Source organism: Canis lupus, chromosome X (assembly GCF_048164855.1).
Source record: "Canis lupus baileyi chromosome X, mCanLup2.hap1, whole genome shotgun sequence".
Taxonomy (NCBI): domain Eukaryota; kingdom Metazoa; phylum Chordata; class Mammalia; order Carnivora; family Canidae; genus Canis; species Canis lupus.
Window position 1 is genome coordinate 108,225,783 of NC_132876.1, and position 20,622 is coordinate 108,246,404.

Here is a 20,622-nt window from a genome sequence, read left to right on the forward strand (position 1 = left end):
CTATGTATTTTTAAAATTTCCTTTGAGACTTCCTTTTTGACATATGGGTTATTTAGAAGTATGAACTAACTCACACAGCCTTATTGCAAATGAGTAAAGTTGAATTCCAGCTGCCCCCATGACATCAGGGAGAAAGGATACAAAGGGCTGGCCTAGACTTACTTTTTGTTGCAGGCTGAGGACAAAAGCTCAGCTCCCACTGGGCCTCACCAAAACTGTCAGTTGGAGGTGTGCAATTCCTCCACTGGCGTTTAGCTGGAGTAGGGCAAGTATTGCTAAAAAGGTTTAATGTTATGTCACTTTTTCTCCATTCCTTTGAATAAGGGCATAGTCTTTTCTTAGAGCATTTTTTGTCTATAACTATTGGTGGGTCTGGGTTGGAGGCTTCTATATCATATGAGATATACTAGAGGCAATATGAAAACCCAAAGAACTTCACCACTGTGTCTTTCTATCAGTCCCAAAGTCCCTAAGATGTCTGACTTCTTCTTTCCACCTTTCAGAGTCTTCCTATGCTTGTTATGTTATAACCAGGGATTTTTTTGTTATAAGAGAGAAGATCTGGAAAGAATGGGGCTATTCCATCTTGACTAGAATCAGTGTGATGATGATGATGAGTTTTTGACACTAAGAAGTATTACCATGCATGGAAAGTTGAGAGCCAGTGCTATAATATATTTCTTGTCAGATATTTTCCTGTGTATACCTTTTTGTGGATTTTTCTTGAAATTTTTAAATTAGGCTTCATATACTACTTTTAAATGTTCTTTCACTCTTAATAACTATATCAGGTACTTTTCCATTCTATCATAGTCTTCTCATGAACACAATTTTAATAGTTTATTGAACTACCCTTCTATTGTTATAGTTTCTAGCTTTTTACCATTATAAATAATATTCTGATAAATGTATATGAACATAAAGCTTTTCTCTAGCTCAGGATTTTTCTTCTATTCCTATAAATGAAATTACTATGTCCAGGCATAAACATTTTGAAGTCAATTGGTGTAATATACTGTTCTAATTTTTATTATATTTTGACATGGGAGGGTCCCTTTCTCACCTAAAGCCTAGCTTTATCTAAAACCCAATTTAAATGGTCCTTCTGAACTGAGAAAAAAAAAGCACTTCATATCAATTACATTGGAAAAGCTGAACTGAGAAAAAAAAGCATTTTATGCCAACTACATTGGAAGCTGTTATTCTGTATGTTAGTAAATTGAACACCAATAAAAAAATAAAAATAAAAAAATAAAAAATAAAAAAATAAAACAGAAAAAAAAAAAAAAAAAAAAAGAAAAGCTGATGTGAAATGTAGAAAACTGCCCTAATCCAAGAGAGTCTTTAAGTAGTTCAGAAAAACCAGTGTGTGGCTACTTTGGAACCGTCAGGAAAGTATATCTGAGAAGTTCTTTGAAGTAATCCACAGCCGCAACACGTAAAACAATAGCTGACTGTGTTATTTATAGTGGCCATTACTGAGGAAACAGAGGCAATGCCTTGTGAAATCTGGGTTAGGGCAGAGAGGTGGCCTGGTGCCATTTCTGGTCCCTAGTTCTCAGGACAACCAAGCGTCATGACTACATTGATATCATCAACCTGGACAGGATTATTCCTGCCTTCCAGTTCTGGGTTCTATACTGTTCTCTTGGAAACCCTCACTACAGCTTGTTCCTTGGCACTTTAGCAGCTTATCCTTACCTAGCTGGTCATCTTTCATGATGTTAGAGACCAAGAGAAGACAAGAAGGACTAACAAAAAAAAAAAAGAGAGAGAGAGCAAGAGAGAGAGAGAGAGAGAAAGAATGTGAGAGCACAAATGGACCAGGCTTGAAGATATTTAGCAGATTCGCGAAGAAACATTTTATGTTATATATGCATCTCTCTCTTTGAATAAATGAATTCAGCAAAGTTGCAGGATATGAAATCAACATACAAAAACCAGTTGTCTTCCTATACACTACAATAATTCAAAGGGAAATTAAGAAAATCATCTCATTTAAAATAACATTTAAAAAGTAAAATATTTGGGGATAAACTTCACCAAGAAGGTAAATGACATACAATGAAAAATCATAAAACATTGCTGAAATAAACTAAAGAAGAAATAAATAAATAGACATCCCACGTTCATGAGTTGAAAGACTTAATATTGTTTAAATGTCATATGACCCAAAGTGATCTACAGATTCAATGTAATCCATATCAAAATCACAGTGGCATTTTTTACAGAAATAGAAAAATAATCATAAAATTCATATGGAACTACAAAGGATACCAAATAGTCAAAACTATCTTGAGAAAGAAGAACAAAGCTGGAGTCATCACATCTTATTATTTCAAAACATATTACAAAGCTAGAGTAATCCAAATAATATGGTACTGGTATAAAGACAGACATATTGACCAATGGAACAGAATAGAGAGCCCAGAAATAAAGCCATGCATATATAGTGAACTGATCTTTAACAAGAGTGCCAAAACTACACAATGGATAAAAGATAGTCTCTTCAACAAATGCTGTTGGGAAAACTGGATATCTACATGGAAAAGAATGAAATTGCACCCTTACCTTATACCATACACAAAATCAGCTCAAAATGGATTAAAGACGTGAACATAAGACCTGTTACTGTAAAACTCCTAGATGAAAATATAGGGGAAAGCTTCATGAAATCAGTTTTGTCAATTATTTCTTTAACATAACACCAAAATCACAATGAAAGCAAAAATAAACAAATGGGACTACATCAAACTAAAAAGCTTTGCAGGATCTAAAAAAAATAAAATAAATAAATAAATAAATAAAAAGCTTTGCAGGAAAGGAAAAAAAGTCAGCAAAATGAAAAGCCAATCTAAGGAATGGGAGAAAATAACTACAAACAATATATCTGATAAAAGGTTAATATCCAAAAAACAATATGGAACTCTTACAAATCAACAGTAAACAATACCAAATAACCTGATTAAAAGTGCCAAAGGACTAGATTATACATTTCTCCAAAGAGACATGCAAATGGCCAACAGGTATATGTTAAGATGCTCAACATAACTAATCATCAGGGAAACGCAAATCAAAATCACAATGGGGGGCAGCCCCGGTGGCACAGCGGTTTAGCGCCGCCTGCAGCCCAGGGTGTGATCCTGGAGACCCTGGATCGAGTCCCACGTCAGGCTCTCTTCATGGAGCCTGCTTCTCCCTCTGCCTGTGTCTGCCTCTCTCTCTCTCTCTGTCTCTATGAATAAATAAATAAAATCTTTAAAAAAAATTTTAAAAAATCACAATGGGATATCACCTCACGCCTGTTAGGATGGTCATTGATAGAAAAAAGAAAAACAGAAAAATAATTACTATTGGTAAGGATGTGGAGAAACTGCAACCCTTGTGCACTGCTGGTGGGAAAGTAAAATGGTGTAGTCACTGATGAAAACAGTATGATGTACTTCAAAATATTAAAAATAGAACTACCATGTGATCCAGCAATCCTAGTTGTAGGTATTTTTCCAAAAGAATTGAGAAAAGAATCTTGAAGAGATATTTGCATTCCATGTTCATTGCAGCATTATTCACAGTAGCCAAGATGTGGAAATAACCTAAATGTCCACTGATAAGATGAATGGATAAATGAAATGTTATATATATATAATGCCAAGCACCTTAAAAATGAGGAAATTGGGGTGCCGGAGTGGTTCGGTCAGTTAAGTGCCTGACTTTTTATTTCAGTTCAGGTCATGATCTCAGGGTTGTGAGATAGAGCCCTATGTTGGGCTCTGTGATGCTAAGCATGGAGCCTGCCTAAGATTCTCTCTCTTCCTCTCCCTCTGCCCATCCCTTGTTCACTCTAACTCTCTCTCTCACACACACAAAGTGAGAAAATCTTGTTACATGCTATAATGTGCAAGAAGCTTGAAGACATTATGCTAAAGTGAAATATGCTAGCCATAGAAGGACAAATACTGCATAATTCCATTTATATGAGGTATTGAAAGTAGTTAAACTCGTACAGACAAAAAGAATGATGGAGGCCAGGAGCTAGGAGAAGGGGGGAATAAGGAGTTGCTTGTTGTTCAATGAGTGTAGAGTTTCAGTCATGCAAGATGAAAACGTTCTAGAGATCTGCTGTACAACAATGTGCATATGGTTAGCAATACTGTCTATATGCTTAAAAATGTTAAAAAAGTAATCTCATGTTGTGTGTTTTCACCACAACAAAAAAAAATACCTCTCTGCACTGTAGTGCTAAATTAAAAAACACTTGTTTTTGGAAGCATTTGATACAGATATATTTGCTCACCATCTTTTTAACCTAAAGGGAAAACCTAAAGGGAAATATACAACCACTGAATAAAGCCAACTCACGTTGATTGAACATCCACTGCTGTGTTATTTATAAGCTGTCTTATTTAGTTCTCCAAAGGAATCCTTCAAAATCAATATTACTTGTACATTCATTCATTGATTAATTTAACAAATATTTTTGTGTATTTACTAGTTACTGTTTAAGGCACTGGAGATACAGCAGTGTGCAAGATAAGCAAATGACCTGACCTCATGAAACTTAGATTCCAGTGAAGGAGACAGAAAATAAATAGACAAATTTTTATAAGTAGATATAAAAGTTTGATACAATTTAAAATAAAACAATATAATACAATATAATTCAATATAGTGTCAACCAGTTAAAAGTATTATTACAAATACTATAGCAAGATGAGAAAGGTCAAGGAAGCCCCCTCTGAGGAGATAGCATTTAAACAGATCTGAATGACATGAGAGAATGGCCATAAAATATCTGAGAAAAGAGCATTTCTGGCAGAGGGAACAGCAAAGAAAGGGCTAAGAGGGAGAAGCATTTTTTGTGTACTCAAAAATATCAGAGGCCAGTGTGGCTGGAAGCTAGAGGAAAGGAAATCTCAGAGACGTGGAAGTTTCAGATTTCATCTAAGCAGTGGCCAACTTAGTACTTCAGCAGGTTGGCTGACTCCAAGCACCATGCCTATTCCATTATATTCAGCCATTTATTTCAATAGCCTGTTACATCCTTATTGAGAATGGAACAAAAGCCAAGAAAAGCATTTGTTTCCAGAAGCATTTTATACAGCTACATTGTCTTCCCATCACCATTTTCCATACTGCTGGAGGGAAAAGGGACAAACACTTGAAGCATATGTATTATTATAGCTTTATTACTATTTTTAAAGGGGATTTTATGGTTACAAAATACCTATGTTTATAGAATATAATCTTAATTTGCACATAAAATAATGAGGGAACAATATCCTTTTTGATTTTTAATTTGCTTATTTTTTAAAATCCAGTATAGTTAATGCATGGTGTTATATTACTTTCATATTTACAATACAGTGATTCAGCAGTTTTATACATTACCCAGGGCTCATCATGATAAGTGTACTCTTAATCCCCTTCACCTATTTTACCCATACCTCCACTTACCTCCCTATGGTACACCTCAGTGTATTTTATATATTTAAGGGTCTGGTTTTTTTATTGGAATCTTTTTTCTTTTGTTCCTTTGTGTTTCTTAAAGTGCACATAAGAGTGACATCATATGGTATTTGTCTTCTCTGACTTATTTCACATACCCTCTAGATCCATCCATGTTGTTGCAAATGGCAAGATTTAATTTAATTCTTTTTTAGAGCTGAGTAATGTTACCTTATATATACTAATATACATAGTACATATATAGTATATAGTATATGTATTCCATCGCGTATACACACACACACACACACACACACACACACATATCATACTTCTTTATACACAGAACTATGCATAGACACTTGGGCTGCTTCCATAATTTGGCTATTGTAAATAATGCTGCAGTAAACATAGGGAAACATATATCTATTCTAATTAATGTTTTTGTATTCTTTGGGTAAATACCCAGTAGTGGAATTACTGAATCCTATGGTAATTTTATTCTCAATTTTCTGAGGAACCTCTATAGTGTTTCCCACAGTAGCTGCACCACTTCACATTCCCACCAACAGGGTGCAAGGGTTCCCTTTTTTCCACATCCTCACCAACACTTGCTATTTCTTCTGTTGTTAATTTTAGTAATTCTGACAGGTGTGAGGTGATATCTCATTGTGGTTTTCATTTGCATTTTCCTGATGATGAGTGATAATGAACATCTTTTCATGTGTCTGTTGGCCATCTCTATATCTTCTTTGGAAAAATGTCTGTTCATGTCTCCTGCCCATTTTTCAATTGGATTATTCATTTTTAGGGTGTTGAATTGTATAAGTTCTTTATTTTGGATACTAACCCACTATTGGATATGTCATTTACAAATATCTTCTTTCATTCCATAGGTTGCCTTTTAGTTTTTTTATTACTTTTTTTGTTGTGCAGAAGCATTTAATTTTGATGTAGTCCCAGTAGTTTATTTTTGCTTGTGCTTCCCTTGCCTCAAGAGACATATCTTGAAAAAAGTTGTATGGCCAATGTCAGAGAAGAGACTGCCTGTGTTTTCTTCTAGAATGTTTATGGTTTCAGGTCTCACATTTAGGTCCTTAATCCATTCTGAGTTTATTTTTTAGTACAGTATCAAACTTTGATTCTTTTGCATATTGCTGTCCAGTTTCCCCAACATCATTTCTTGAAGAGACTGTGTTTTTCCCATTGGATGTTCTTTCCTCCTTTATCAGAGAATAATTGACCATATAATTGTGGGCTTATTTCTGGGTTTTGTATTCTGTTCTATTGATCTTTATGTCTATCTTTGCTCTAGTAACATACTGTTTTGATTACTACAGTTTTGTAGTAAAACTTAAAGTCTGAAATTCTGATGATTCCAGCTTTGCTTTTCTTTTTCAATATTACTTTGCTATTCACCGTCTTTTGTGGTTCCATACAAATTGAAGGACTGTTTATTCCATTTCAACAATGTTGTTGCTATTTTGATAGTGATTACATTAAATGTGTGGATTACTTTGGATAGTATAGACATTTTAGCAATATTTGTTCTTCCAATTCATGAGCATGGATTACTTTCCATTTCTTTGTGTCATCAATTTCTTTCATCTATGTTTTATACTTTTTAGAATATAGGTCTTTCACCTCTTTGGTTGTATTTATTCCTAGCTATTTTATTATTTTGGGTGCAGTTGTTAATGTGGTTGTTTTCTTAATTTCTCTTTCTGCTGCTTCATTATTGTATATAGAAATGCAATAGATTTCTGTACATTGATTTTGTATCCTGCTACTTTACTGAATTTGTGTATCAGTTCTAGCAGTTTTTTATGAGTCTTTTGGGCTTTCCATATAGAGTATCATGTCATCTGCAATTAATGGAAGTTTTACTTCTTTCTTACTGATTTGGATGCCTCTTACTTCTTTTTATTGTCTGATTGTTGTGTCTAGAACATCCAGTACTATGTTGAATAAAAGTGTTGAGAGTGGACATCCTTGTCTTGTTCCTGACCTGAAGGAGAAAGCTCTGTAAATTTTCCCCATTAAGGATGACGATAGCTCTGGGTTTTTCATATATGGCCTTTATGATGCTGAGGTATGTTCCCACTAAATCTATTTTGTTGATAGTTTTTATCACGAATGGATTTTGTACTTTGTCAAATACTTTTTCTGTATCGATTGAAATGATCATTTAATTTTTATCCTTCCTCTTATTGATATGATGTACCATGTTGATTGTACCACACTTGCAACCTAGAAATAAATCCCATTTGAAAAAATAAATAAATCCCATTTGATCGTGGGAAATGACTTTTTTAATGTATTGTTGGGTTTGGTTTGCTAATATTTGGTTGAGGATTTTTTTGTATCTATGTTCATTAGAGATATTGGCTTGTTGTTCTCTTTTTTATGGTATTTCTTTCTGGTTTTGGCATCAGGGCCAGTCTCATAGAATGCATTTGGAAGTTTTCTTTTCATTTCCATTTTTTGGAGTAGTCTGAGAAGAATAGGTATTAACTCTTCTTTACATGTTAGGTAGATTTCACCTGTGAAGCCCTCTGGTCCTGAACTTGTTTATTGGGAGAGTTTTGGTTACTGATTCAATTTCTTTCCTGGTTATGAGTCTATTAAAATTTTATTTTATTTTATTTTTATTTTTTTATTTTTTATTATTTATGATAGTCACACAGAGAGAGAGAGAGGCAGAGACACAGGCAGAGGGAGAAGCAGGCTCCATGCACCGGGAGCCCGACGTGGGATTCGATCCCGGGTCTCCAGGATCGCGCCCTGGGCCAAAGGCAGGCGCCAAACCACTGCGCCACCCAGGGATCCCTAAAATTTTATATTTTTTTCTGTTCCTGTTTTTGGTAGTTTATATGTTCATAGCACTTTATCCATTTCTTCTAGGTTGTCCAATTTGTTGGCATATAATTTTTCATAATATTCTCATATAATTTTTTGTATTTCTATGGTGTTGGTTCTTATTTCTCTTCTCTCATTTGTGATTTGATTTATTTGAGTCCTTTCTCTTTTTTCTCTATAAGTCTGGCTAGAGTTTTATTAATTTTTTTTCAAAGACGCAGCTCCTGGTTTCACTAATCTGTTCTATTGTTTTTTTAGTTTATCACTTATTTCTGCTCAATTCTTTGTTATTTCCATCCTTTTACTGGTTTTGTGCTTTGTTTGTTCTTTTTCTAGCTCCCTTAGGAGTAGGCTTAGGTTACTTATTTAAGAGTTTTCTTCTTTTTGGGGGTAGGCTTGTATAGCTCTTTTGCTGCATCCCAAAAGTTTTGGATCTCTGTGTTTTCATTTTCATTTTTTCTGTGTACTTTTATTTCCTCTTTGATTTCTTGGTTGACCCAATTATTGTTTAGTAGCTTGTTATTTAATCTCCATGTATTTGTGTTCTTTCAGGTTTTTTCTTGTGGTTGATTTCTAGTTTCAAAATATGTGGTCAGAAAAGATACATGGTATGACTTTGATCTTTGTAAATTGGCTGAGGCTTGTTTAATGGCCTAATATGTGTAATTCTATTCTGGAGAATATTTTGTGTGCACATGAAAAGAATGTATTTTGCTGTTTTAGGTTGGAAATCCACCATTTCCAGTGTGTTATTCAAATGATTATTTCCTTATTGATTTTCTGTGTAAATGATCTGTATATTGATATAAGTGAATTGTTAAAGTCCCCTAATACTGTATTATTGTCAATTAATTCCTTTATGTTTGTTATTAACTGTTTTTGTTTATTTGGGTGCTTCCATGTTGGGCGCATAAATATTTACAATTGTTACATCTTCTTGTTGGATTTCCCCTTTATTGTTATATAGTTTCCTTATTAGTCTCTTGTTATAGTCCTTGTTTTACAGTTTCGTCCAATATAAGTACTGCTACTCTGGCTTTCTTTAGATAGCCATTTGCATGATAGGTGTTTTTCCATTCCCTCACTTTCACTTAGACTTAGGTCTAAAATAAGTTTCTTGTAGGCAGCATATAGATGAATCTTGCTTTTTTATCCATTCTGTCAGTCTGTGTCTTTTAACTGGAGCAGTTAGTCCATTTGCATTCAAAGTAATTCTTGATAGATATGTATTTATTGCCATTTTATTTCTTGTTTTGTGATTGTTTCTGGAGATTTTCTCTGATCCTTTCTTGTCTTTCTTTCATGGCTTGCTGATTTTCTTTAGTGATGTGTTTGGATTTCTTTCTCTTTATTCTTTGTATTTTTATTAGTGATTTTTGTTTTGTGGTTACCATTAGGTTTGTATATAACCTATTGTGCATATAGCAGTCTATCTTACATTGATAATCTTTTAAATCTGAACTCATTCTTTACTCCTCTTCCCAGCATGTTTTAGGCATATAATGTCAAATTTTATATCCCTTTATTTTTTAATTTCTTGACTAGATTTTTACAGAAATATTCATTTTATTGCTTTTATGTTTATTACCTTCATACTATCACTTTTGCTGTTTCCTTTCCACTCAAAGAGTCCCCTTTAATATTTCTTCCTGGGCTAGTTTAATGGTCATGAACTCCTTTAGTTTTGTTTGTTTTGGAAACTCCTTATCACTCCTTGTATTCTGCATGGTAGTTTTGCTAGATAGGGTATTCTTGGCTGCAGATTTTTCCCATTCAGCACTTTGTATATATCATGCCACTCCTTTCTGTTTTAGAAAGTTTCTGCTGAAAAGTTCCATGATAGCCACATGGGATTTCCCATGTAAATTATCTTTTGTCTAGCTGCTTTAAATATTTTCTTTATCATCACTATATTTTGCAAACTGAATTACAATATGTCCTTGCATGGATCTGCTTTTTAAAATTTTATTATTTTTTCTTTATATGTGTGTCCTGGATCTGGATATCTGTTTCCTTCCCCAGATTAGTGAAATTTCAGATATTAAGTCTTCAAATAAATTTTCTGCCCTCTTCTCTCTTCTTCTGAGACTCCTAAAATATGAATGTTATTATGTTCAATTGTGTTCTTGAATTTCTTAAATCTATTCTCATTTTTCATAATTCTTTTTTTCTCTTTTTGTTCAGCTTAATTATTTTCTGTTACTCTGTCTTCTAGGTCATTAATTCATTCTTCTGTTTCTTTCAGCCTGCTGTTCTTTCCATCAAGTATGTTTCTCATTTTGTTTATTGAGCCCTTTTTCTCTGCTATGTGATTCTTTATCTCTATATTAAGAATTTCTCTGATGCCTTCCACTATTTTCCCAAGTCCATTATTTTCCCAAGTCCAGGTAGTATCTTTATGATCATTAAATTATCTAGCAAACATATTAATTATATCTGTTTCACTTAGATCTCTGACTGTTGCCTTGTCCTGTTCTTTCATTTGGAACACATTCCTTTGTCTTCTCATTTTGTCTAAGTCACTGTACCTGCTTCTGTTAAGAAAGTCGGTTATATCTCCTGTTCTTGAGGGTAATGACCTTATGAACAAGAGGTCCTATAGTGCCCTGCTATGTATTTTTCCCTGTTCCCCAGGGCCTGGAGCTTCAGGGAGTATTTTCAATGTGTGCTGTGTATACTTTGCTATTATATCCTTGTTACTTTATCCTTCAGGCCAGTCATTTGCAGAGGCTCTCTTTGCTTGCTGTGAGCAGTGTTTGGTCCTTGGCCTGATTGTGGTGAGTTTTAACAAGGTGTCCTCTGTTCTGCTTATGAAATGACACCTATTGCCACTGCTGCCAGAACCGAGGCCCTGTAAAAAAATCCCGGGCTGGGAGATGTAGTGTTGGCAGGATTTGGGCCCTCTTTTAGGGGAGGGAGTCTGTCATGCTAAGGGCGAGGCAAACATGGCTTAAAAGGGGTTTCACTCAAGCTTGGGGGCATGGCTCTTTGTGTAAGGAAGTTAGGTAGTGAGCATCTGCTGTGTCCTCATTCCTGCAGGTGGTCCTGTGCTTATTCTGAGGAGTGGAGGAGGGAAATGGCACCTACCAGTTCCTTTGTTCCCTAAGGATTCTCTCCAGGTATGCTGCCTCTCTGGGACACACTCTGAAATGAACAAATAACCTCCACACTGTGTGCCCCAAGAGCACTTCAGATTGCTATATGTCCGCAGGCAGTTTGCTCTGCTTTCTCTCCAAGAGCAGCCCCAATACTCATTGGGCTCTATGTGAGCCAAGCTCCCTGGCCTTTAAAAATCCAGGCTTTAAGCCCTCTGATTATAAGAACTCTTGAAATTTGACCCCTCTTACTTTCCAAGCCAAATGCAATGGGGATTTGTCTTCCTGTGCACTTCCCTGTGTGCTAGTCTGTCTCTTGCCCTTCTCCACAATTGCAGCTTCCTCCCCTCTGCAGCTGCCAGAATCTGTTTCTCTCCTAAACCATGTCTCTGAACTTCCTACCTTCTTTGATGTTGCTTCTTCTCTACCTTTAGTTGTGGAGTTATACTGCCAGTCTTCAAGTTGATTTCTGAGGTACTTAGGATGATTTAATAGTTATCTAGTTGTATTTGTGGGACAAAATAAGCCTAGGGTCCTCCTACTCTACCATCATCTTCTCCTCCTGAATTTATAATTTTAAATCTTCCAAAACAAAAAATCTCCAGGCTCAGATGGTTTCACTGGAAAATTCTACTACACATTTAAAGAAGTAGAACTAGCTTATATGGTTTCTTCTAAAGAATAGAGAAGAAAGTAACATTTTACAACTCATATTACAAGACAGGTATTACCCTTACATCAAAACCATACAAAACCCATGTCAGAAAAATAAAGAAAGAAAGACAAAGAAAAAGAAAACTATTAACAAATATCTCTCCTGAACTTAGATGCAAAAGTCCTTTACAAAACATCAGCAAATCAAATCAAGAAATGTATAAAAAATTATTTATTCCAGATATGCATGGCTCCTTCAGCATTCAATCAGTGTAATCCACTATATTAGCAAGCTCAAGAAGAAAAATCATATGATCATATTAATTCTTGAAGAAAAAGTGACCAACTCCAACACTCATTTATGGTAAAAACTCTCAGCAAGGCAAGAGCAGAAGGGGACTTCCTTAAATAGATAAAGAATGACTACAGAAAACCTAATGTTTTCTGTCTATATCAGGAAGAAGGTAAAGAGGTCCACTTTTACCATTCTTATTTAATATAATACTGGAAAATTTTTGTAATAATCACATTTTCTAGTTTCTGTATTTGATGCTTTAACCTCTTGGGGCTTTCATGACCCTAGAAGAATTGCCCACATCCCAGGGTTAGCCAATTCCTGGAGACAGCAAAGGATTTGCCTGCAAATGTGCCTTTCCTATGCAAGCCAACCAATCAGGAGCCCTTATACGATGTTCTCCTTTATTGAGGGCTCACAATCAAAGCCACTCTTCTCCTGACCTTATCACCCCAGAGTCAGGTACCACACAGCTAGGGACAGCCCTTCTACCCCAGAGTCCACTGAAATTATTCATATTAGTCAATCCTACACCTGCTTACCCTGCTTCACCTGTTCTTTTCTACAAAACCATAATTAAGGCTCATACTCATACCTTCTGCTCCACCCCCACACCTATTAACCAAACTAGTGTTCCCCTATGTGGACCCCCTCACATTAACAAAAATACTGGAAACAAACTGAAAACACAATATCATATATAATTGCTTAATATAAAGAAAATATTTAGGGACACCTGGGTGGCTCAGTGGTTGAGCATCTGCCTTGGCTCAGGTCATGATCCCCAGGATCCTGAGATCAAGTCCCACATCAGGTTCCCCATAGGGGGCCTGCTTCTACTTCCACCTATATCTCTGCCTCTCTCTGTGTCTCTCATTAGTAACTACATAAAATCTTTAAAAACAAACAAATAAATAAATGCAGGCTTGTTGGAAAACACAAGTGCTGGGTCTCCTATTTGGGCCTTAAGAAAACAAAGAAAATATTTAGGTATAAATCTAATAAAACTGATATAGGATCTGCATCATGAAAATTATAAAATGCTGATGAAATAGTTTAAAGAGGACCCAACTAAATGGAGAGACATATTGTGTTCATGGGTTGAAAGATTACCCTATGATCCAGCAATTTCACTACTAGGTATTTATCTAAAAGATAAAAAAAAAATACTTATTCAGAGGGGCACATACACTCTAGTATTTATAACAGCAATGTGTACAATAACCAAACTATGGGAAGAGCCCAGATGTCCATTGATAGTGTTATTGTTGTTGGATATTTCTTCTTTTTTAAGTAGACTCCATGCTCAGCATGGAGCCCATTGTGGGAGAGATCAAGATCTGAGCTGAGATCAAGAGTCAGACACTTAAATGATGAGATACCCAGGTGCCCCTGGATATTCCTAATTTTTGGATATTTTTATTGTAATTTAATTCTAATTCACACACTATTTATATATGAGATACACTGTAATCCGGAGTTAATCAAAACATCCCAAATTCTATAATTGCATGATTTCAAGAATGCTATATAAATGACATCATACACTGTTAACCTTTTGGGATTGATTTTTTTTTCACTCAGCTTAATTCCATGGAAATTCGTACAACTTGTTACATATAACTATAGTTTGTTGTTGTGAGTAGTATTCCGTAGTAAAGATATATCAGTTCTTTTAACCATCACCTATTGGAGGACATCTGCATTGTCTCCAGTTTGGACTATTTTGAATGAAGCTATTGTGAACATTTAAGTACAGGTTTTTGTGTGAACATCATTTTTTGTTTCTTTGTTACACAAGAGTGTAATTACTGGGTCATATGTTAAGTATATGTTTAGTTTTGTAAGAAACCACAATACTTGTTAACAGAGAGGCTGTACAGTTTTACACTCCCAACAGCAGTGTATGATTGATCCAGTTTCTTAACATTTCTTTAGCATCTGATGTTATCACTATTATTTTAGCAATTCTAATAAGAGTGTAATGACACCTCATTATGATTTGAATTTTCATTTTCCTAATAGTAATGTTAAATTCATTGCATGTGCTTATTACTTTCTATTGGTGTACCTTCTTCAATAAAATGTTTGTTCATGGCTTTTGGCATTTTTCTACTTGAATTGTTTGTTTTTTCCCTGTTGAGTTTTGAGAGTTCTCTATATATTTTAGATACTTGACCTTTTTTGAGCACAGGGTTTGAAAATATCTTCTTGAAGTCTCTAGCTTATGTTTTCATCCTCTTCACCAACTCTTTTGCAGAGAAGAAATTTTCAATTTGGATGAGGTCCAATTTATTAATTATTTGTTTCCTGTTGACTTACAGGTTCACACTTTTGAATGTTATCTCTGCCTGTCAGACTCTAGCACCTCAGGGTGAATTTTTATTAATAGCCATAGGGTCAGACATGGACCTGCATGATCCTTAAGGATAAGTGCAAGGGATTCAGATTAGAATCAGAGCAAAAAAAGTAGAGAGAAGATTCATTTCTTTTATTCAAGTTTTTATTTAAATTCCAGTTAGTTAACATACAGTGTAATATTTGTTTCACATGTAGAATTTAGTGATTTATCACGTACCTTCGACATTGAATGCTTATCACAAGTGCACTCCTTAATTCCTATCTCCCATTTAACCCATCCTCCTGCCCACCTTCCCCTCCCCCCCACCCCAGTAACTCAGTTTGTTCTCTACGGATAAGAGTCTGTTTTCTGATTTGCCTCTCTTTTTTTCTTTCCCATGTGTTCATCTGTTGTGTTTCTTAAATTCCACAGGAGTGAAATCATATGGTATATTTGACTTTCTCTGATGGACTTATTTTACTTAGCATAATACTCTCTAGCCCCATTCATGCCATTACAAATGGCAAGATTTCACTTTTTATGGCTGAGTGATACTCTGATAGATAGATAGATAGATAGATAGATAGATAGATAGATAGATAGATCGATATAGGTATTTATATTTATAAAAATGTAAAAGGTATTTGGAAAGATACTGCTCTAAGTAAACAGAACAAAATTCACTGAACAATCATACACAATGCTTGCTCCTCAACATACCCACAAGCAGCCCTACCCCACTCTGAATATTCCACCATTTTATTTCTATATTTGGTTTTGATATAGAATGCTTTAGGAATCGATCTAGAAAATTTTGTATTTTTTATAAAAGATTTCCAGGATCAGTTTGATGTTTGGAAGGCCAACAACTACCTATGTGTCATGACTTCCCCAGAATACCTCTGTTATGCAAAGGCCATCATACTAGAAATTTCCTCACTGGAAGTACATTCTTTTGAGTCTCTGGAGTCTCTAGTCTTCAAGAATTCCCTATTGAAATACTGCATTTTGAGTCCTTTTCCTGGAGTCAACAGACTATAAATTATAAATAAACAAAGAAAAGAGGAGATGTTAAGAGGTGAATACCTCTGGAATTCATAACATTGTAGTACTTTAGCCTTTATTTGCTGAATTCAAGGCACTGAGAATTTTCCTTCAAGTAAGGGTGAGTTTAGGGCCTTAAGAACAGTGGAAGGAGAGATGGAACTGGCCAAAGAAAGGCACTGCTTTCTTCCAGTATTAGTGGGAGCAGCAGTAGTTGCTATTGTTATGACATACTGCCCCTAATTTCTTCCATTTCACCAATATTAAGGCAAATGAGTTCATCACATCAAACAGGAGAGTTTATGGCAATTATTAGATCTAGTGGCAAGAAAGGAAAGCTCTAGCCGTTTCTACCAAGAACCACCCTTTCTGTTACTATCTATCCTTAAATGAAGTAACAGTCATCGCTGAAGTCAAAGCCTCTTTGTTAGCTAACACTGGAAGGGATAAACAGATAAATTTTGATTTCTTATTGGTATGTATGTATATATTTGATTTAATCAATTCATTTCTTTGTTATTTAAAGTTATAAAAATTATAGATATGATGATAAAACTATAAAATTAATAGGTATTCATTAGAAATTTTGGAAAATGAAAAAGATGTTAAAAGAAAAATCAATTCTGGTGAAGAGGAATAGGAGACACAGTGGTGGAATGAATAAGTCGAGGAATAAAAGGCACAACATAGGGAATATAGTCACTGATACTGTAATAGCGCTATATGGTGTCAGATAATAGTGACACTGGTGGTGAGCACAACATAATATATAGAGACCTTGAATCACTATGTTGTACACCTGAAACTAATGTAACATCGTGTGTCAATTATAATCAAGAAAAAATAATAATTCTACCATCTACTACTACTGCTAATATTTTAAATAGAAATTGTAAACTTTAATTTTAATTGACTATAACCAGAAGATAGTCAATTAAAGTGAAACTGAAGGACTATCTTTTCTTAAGTGATTCCTTTAATAATAAATACTGTGATAGGAAAAAGTGGATTATTATTGTATCTTGAAAAAAAACGCCTAAGTCTTCATAGGTATGAGTTTAAATTTACAAGACCTAAAAAGCCAACTGTCTTATAAAAATTTTAAAAATACCACTAACAAAAAGCATCAAGATGATACCAAACCAATCAATAACTTAATCTTTTTAAGGATTGTATTTACTAAAATCTGCTTTTAAGATGATCTTTTTGGGAGATAATTTGAGTGAAAAACTGCCTTATAAGCAAAATGCATCATAAAATGGAAAATAACTTCCAGAGATAAACAAACACATCATGCATAAATGAATAGAACTTTTCTTTCACTTTCTTCAGGCTTATTGTTAGTGTACAGAAATGCCACTGATTTCTGGGCATTGATTTTGTATCCTGCCACACTGCTGAATTGCTGTATGAGTTCCAGAAATCTTGGGGTGGAGTCTTTTGGGTTTTCTATATACAGTATCATGTCATCTGCGAAGAGGGAGAGTTTGACTTCTTCTTTGCCAATTTGAATGCCTTTTATTTCTTTTTGCTGTCTGATTGCTGAGGCTAGGGCTTCTAGTACTATGTTGAATAACAGTGATGAGAGTAGACATCCCTATCATTTTCTTGATCTTAGAAGAAAGTCTCTCAGTTTTTCCCCATTGAGAAAGATATTTTCTGTGGGCTTTTCATTAATGGCTTTTATGATATTGAGGAATGTTCCCTCTATCCTTACACTTTGAAGAGTTTTAATCAGGAATGGATGCTGTATTTTGTCAAATGCTTTCTCTGCATCTATTGAAGACCATGTGGTTCTTGTTTTTTCTCTTATTGATGTGATCTATCACATTGATTGTTTTACGAATGTTGAATCACCCTTGCATCCCGGGGATAAATCCCACTTGGTCATGGTGAATGATCCTCTTAATGTACTGTTGGATCCTATTGGCTAGTATCTTGGTGAGAATTTTAGCATCCATGTTCATCAGCAATATTGGTGTATAATTCTCCTTTTTGGTGGGGTCTTTGTCTGGTTTTGGGATCAAGGTAATGCTGAACTCATAGAACAAGTATGGAAGTATTCCTTACTTTATGTCCTTTGAAACAGCTTTAGTAGAATAGGTATTATTTCTTCCTTAAATGTTTGGTAAAATTTCCCTAGGAAGCCATCTGCCCATGGACTTTTGTGTCTTGGGAAGTTTTTGATGACTGCTTCAATTTCCTCTCTGGTTATTGGCCTGTTCAGGTTTTCTATTTCTTCCTGTTCCAGTTTTGGTAATTTGTGGGTTTGCAGAAATGCATCCATTTCTTCTAGATTGCTTAATTTGTTGGCATATAATTGCTCATAATATGTTTTCAAAATCACCTATATTTCCTTGGTATTGGTTGTAGTCTCATTCATGATTTTATTAATTTGAATCTTTTCTCTTTTCTTTTTACTAAGGCTGACTAGGGGTTTATCTATCTTATTAATTATTTCAGTGAATCAGCTCTTGGTTTTGTTGATTTGTTCTACAGTTCTTCTGGTCTCTATTTCATTGAGTTTTGCTCTAATCTTTATTATCTTTATTCTTCTGCTTGGTGTAGGCTTTATTTGCTGCTCTTTCTCCAATCCCTTTAGGTGTAAGGTTAGCTTATATATTTGAGTTTTTTCCAATATTTTTGAGGGGGGTGTGTATTGCGATGTATTTCCCTCTTAGGACTGCTTTTGCTGTATCACAAAGATTTTGAACGGTTGTGTCTTCATTTTCACTAGTTTCCATGAACCTTTTAATTCTTCTCTAATATCCTGGTTGACCCATTCATCTTTTGTGGGATGCTCTTTAGCCTCCATGTGCCGGGACACCTGCACCCCGATGTTTATAGCAGCAATGGCCACGATAGCCAAACTGAGAATCTTCCAAATTTCTTCTCGTGATTGAGTTCTAGTTTCAAAGCATTGTGGTTTGAAAATATGCAGGGGACAATCCCAATCTTTTGGTATCAGTTGAGACCTGATTTGTGACCCAGTATGTCGTATTCTGGAAAAAGTTCCATGTGCACATGAGAAGAATGTGTATTCAGTTGCATTAGGATTGAATGTTCTGGGGCAGCATAGGTGGCTCAGCAGTTTAGCACCGCCTTCACCCCAGAGCCTGATCCTGGAGACCAGGAATCGAGTCTCACATTAGGCTCCCTGCATGGAGCCTGCTTTTCCCTCTGCCTGTGTCTCTGCCTCTCTCTCTCTCTCTCATAAATAAATAAAATCTTTAAAAAATAAAAAATAAAATAAAATGAGTCTCTTGTAGATAGCATATAGACGAGTCTTGCTTTTTTATCCAGTCTGATACCCTGTGTCTTTTGATGAGGTCATTTAGCCCATTCACATTTAAAGTAACTATTGAAAGATATGAATTTAGTGTCATAGTATTACCTATTCAGTACTTGTTTTTGTGGATTGTTTCTTTGGACTCCCTCTTTCTTTTACAGGGTCCCCTTAATATTTCTTGAAGAGCCGGTTGGTGGTCACATATTCTTTCAGTTTCCATCCTGGAAGCTCTTTATCTCTCCTCCTATTCTGAATGACAGCCTTGCTGGATAAAGTATTTTGGGCTGCATGTTTTTCTCATTTAGTTCCCTGTATATATCATGCCAGCCCTTTCTGGCCTGCCAGATTTCTGTGGATAGGTCTGCTGTTAATCTGATATTTCTCCACATATAAATCAAGAATCTCTTGTCTCAAGCTGCTTTAAGAATTTTCTCTTTATCTTTGAAATTTTCAAGTTTCACTATTAAATGTTGAGGTGTGGAATGGTTTTTACTGATTTTGGGTAGAGGGCCTCTCTATCTCTTGGATCTTAATGCCTGTTTCCTTCCCTGGTTTCAGGAAGTTCTCAGCTATGATTTGTTCAAATATACTTTGTGGTCCTCTCTCTCTGTCTCTCTTCAACCTCTTCTGGAGTCCCAATAAGATGAATATTCTTCCTTCTCAGCTATCATTTCTTTCCAAAAGCCTTTCTTTGTGGGTTCTTAATTGTTTTTTCTTTTACCCTCAGCTTCCTTTCTTTCCATCAACTTGTCTTCAGTGTCACTCACTGTCTCTTCCACCTCATTAATCCTAGCAGTTACAGCATCCAGTTTAGACTGCATCTCAGTTAAAATATTTTTAATTTTGGCCTGATTAGATCTCAATTCTACAGTAAAAGAATCTCTAGAGTCCATTATGCTTTTTTCCAGAGCCACCAGTAATTTTATAATTGTACTTCTAAATTGTATTTTTGCCATTGTAATTAAATCCATGTTGAGCAATTCTGTGGCAGAGAGTATTACTTCCAGTTCTTTCTTTTGTAGTGAATTCTTCTTCTAGTCATGTTGTCCAGTGCAGAGTGGCTTTATGAGTGAGCAGTCAAAAATATCAACCATAACCTAAGTAAAATATACCCTAGATGATTCTGAAGAGGTCAGAGACCAGAAAATAAAAGAAAAAGAACAGAAGAAAATAAAGCAAAAGGACCACTAAAGTGGAAAACAAATTTTAAAATATAAGAATAAAAAAAAACAGGGATCCCTGGTGGCGCAGCAGTTTGGCGCCTGCCTTTGGCCCAGGGCGCGATCCTGGAGACCCGGGATCGAATCCCACGTCGGGCTCCCGGTGCATTGAGCCTGCTTCTCCCTCTGCCTGTGTCTCTGCCTCTCTCTCTGTGTGTGTGACTATCATAAATAAATAAATAAAAATTAAAAAAAAGAATAAAAAAACAAAAACAAAAAACAAAGAAAAAAAAAGTGAGGGTGGTGAGAGAATATAGTCTCCCTGAGGGACCTAGAGGTTGATTCTCTTGGTTCTGAGTGTATTTTGTTCTGTATGTTAGAAGATGCTCAATTCCAAACTTATATAAACCAACAAAACTTATATAGAGACCCAACATCAA

At 35.2% G+C, this 20,622-nt stretch overlaps 1 long non-coding RNA gene across 2 annotated transcripts in view; it reads left to right on the forward strand.

Annotated features, from left to right (window-relative positions):
• The window catches only part of LOC140628649 (uncharacterized), a 207,710-nt gene that overhangs the window by 41,920 nt on the left and 145,168 nt on the right, over positions 1-20,622 (forward strand). The window contains exon 1 of one of the 2 annotated variants that reach the window (XR_012026676.1): positions 11,343-11,423. The exons of the other annotated variant lie outside the window; for it this stretch is intronic. This is a non-coding gene — a long non-coding RNA (uncharacterized lncRNA). Of the gene's footprint in view, positions 1-11,342; positions 11,424-20,622 lie in introns of those variants that run through there. 2 annotated transcript variants of the gene reach the window in all.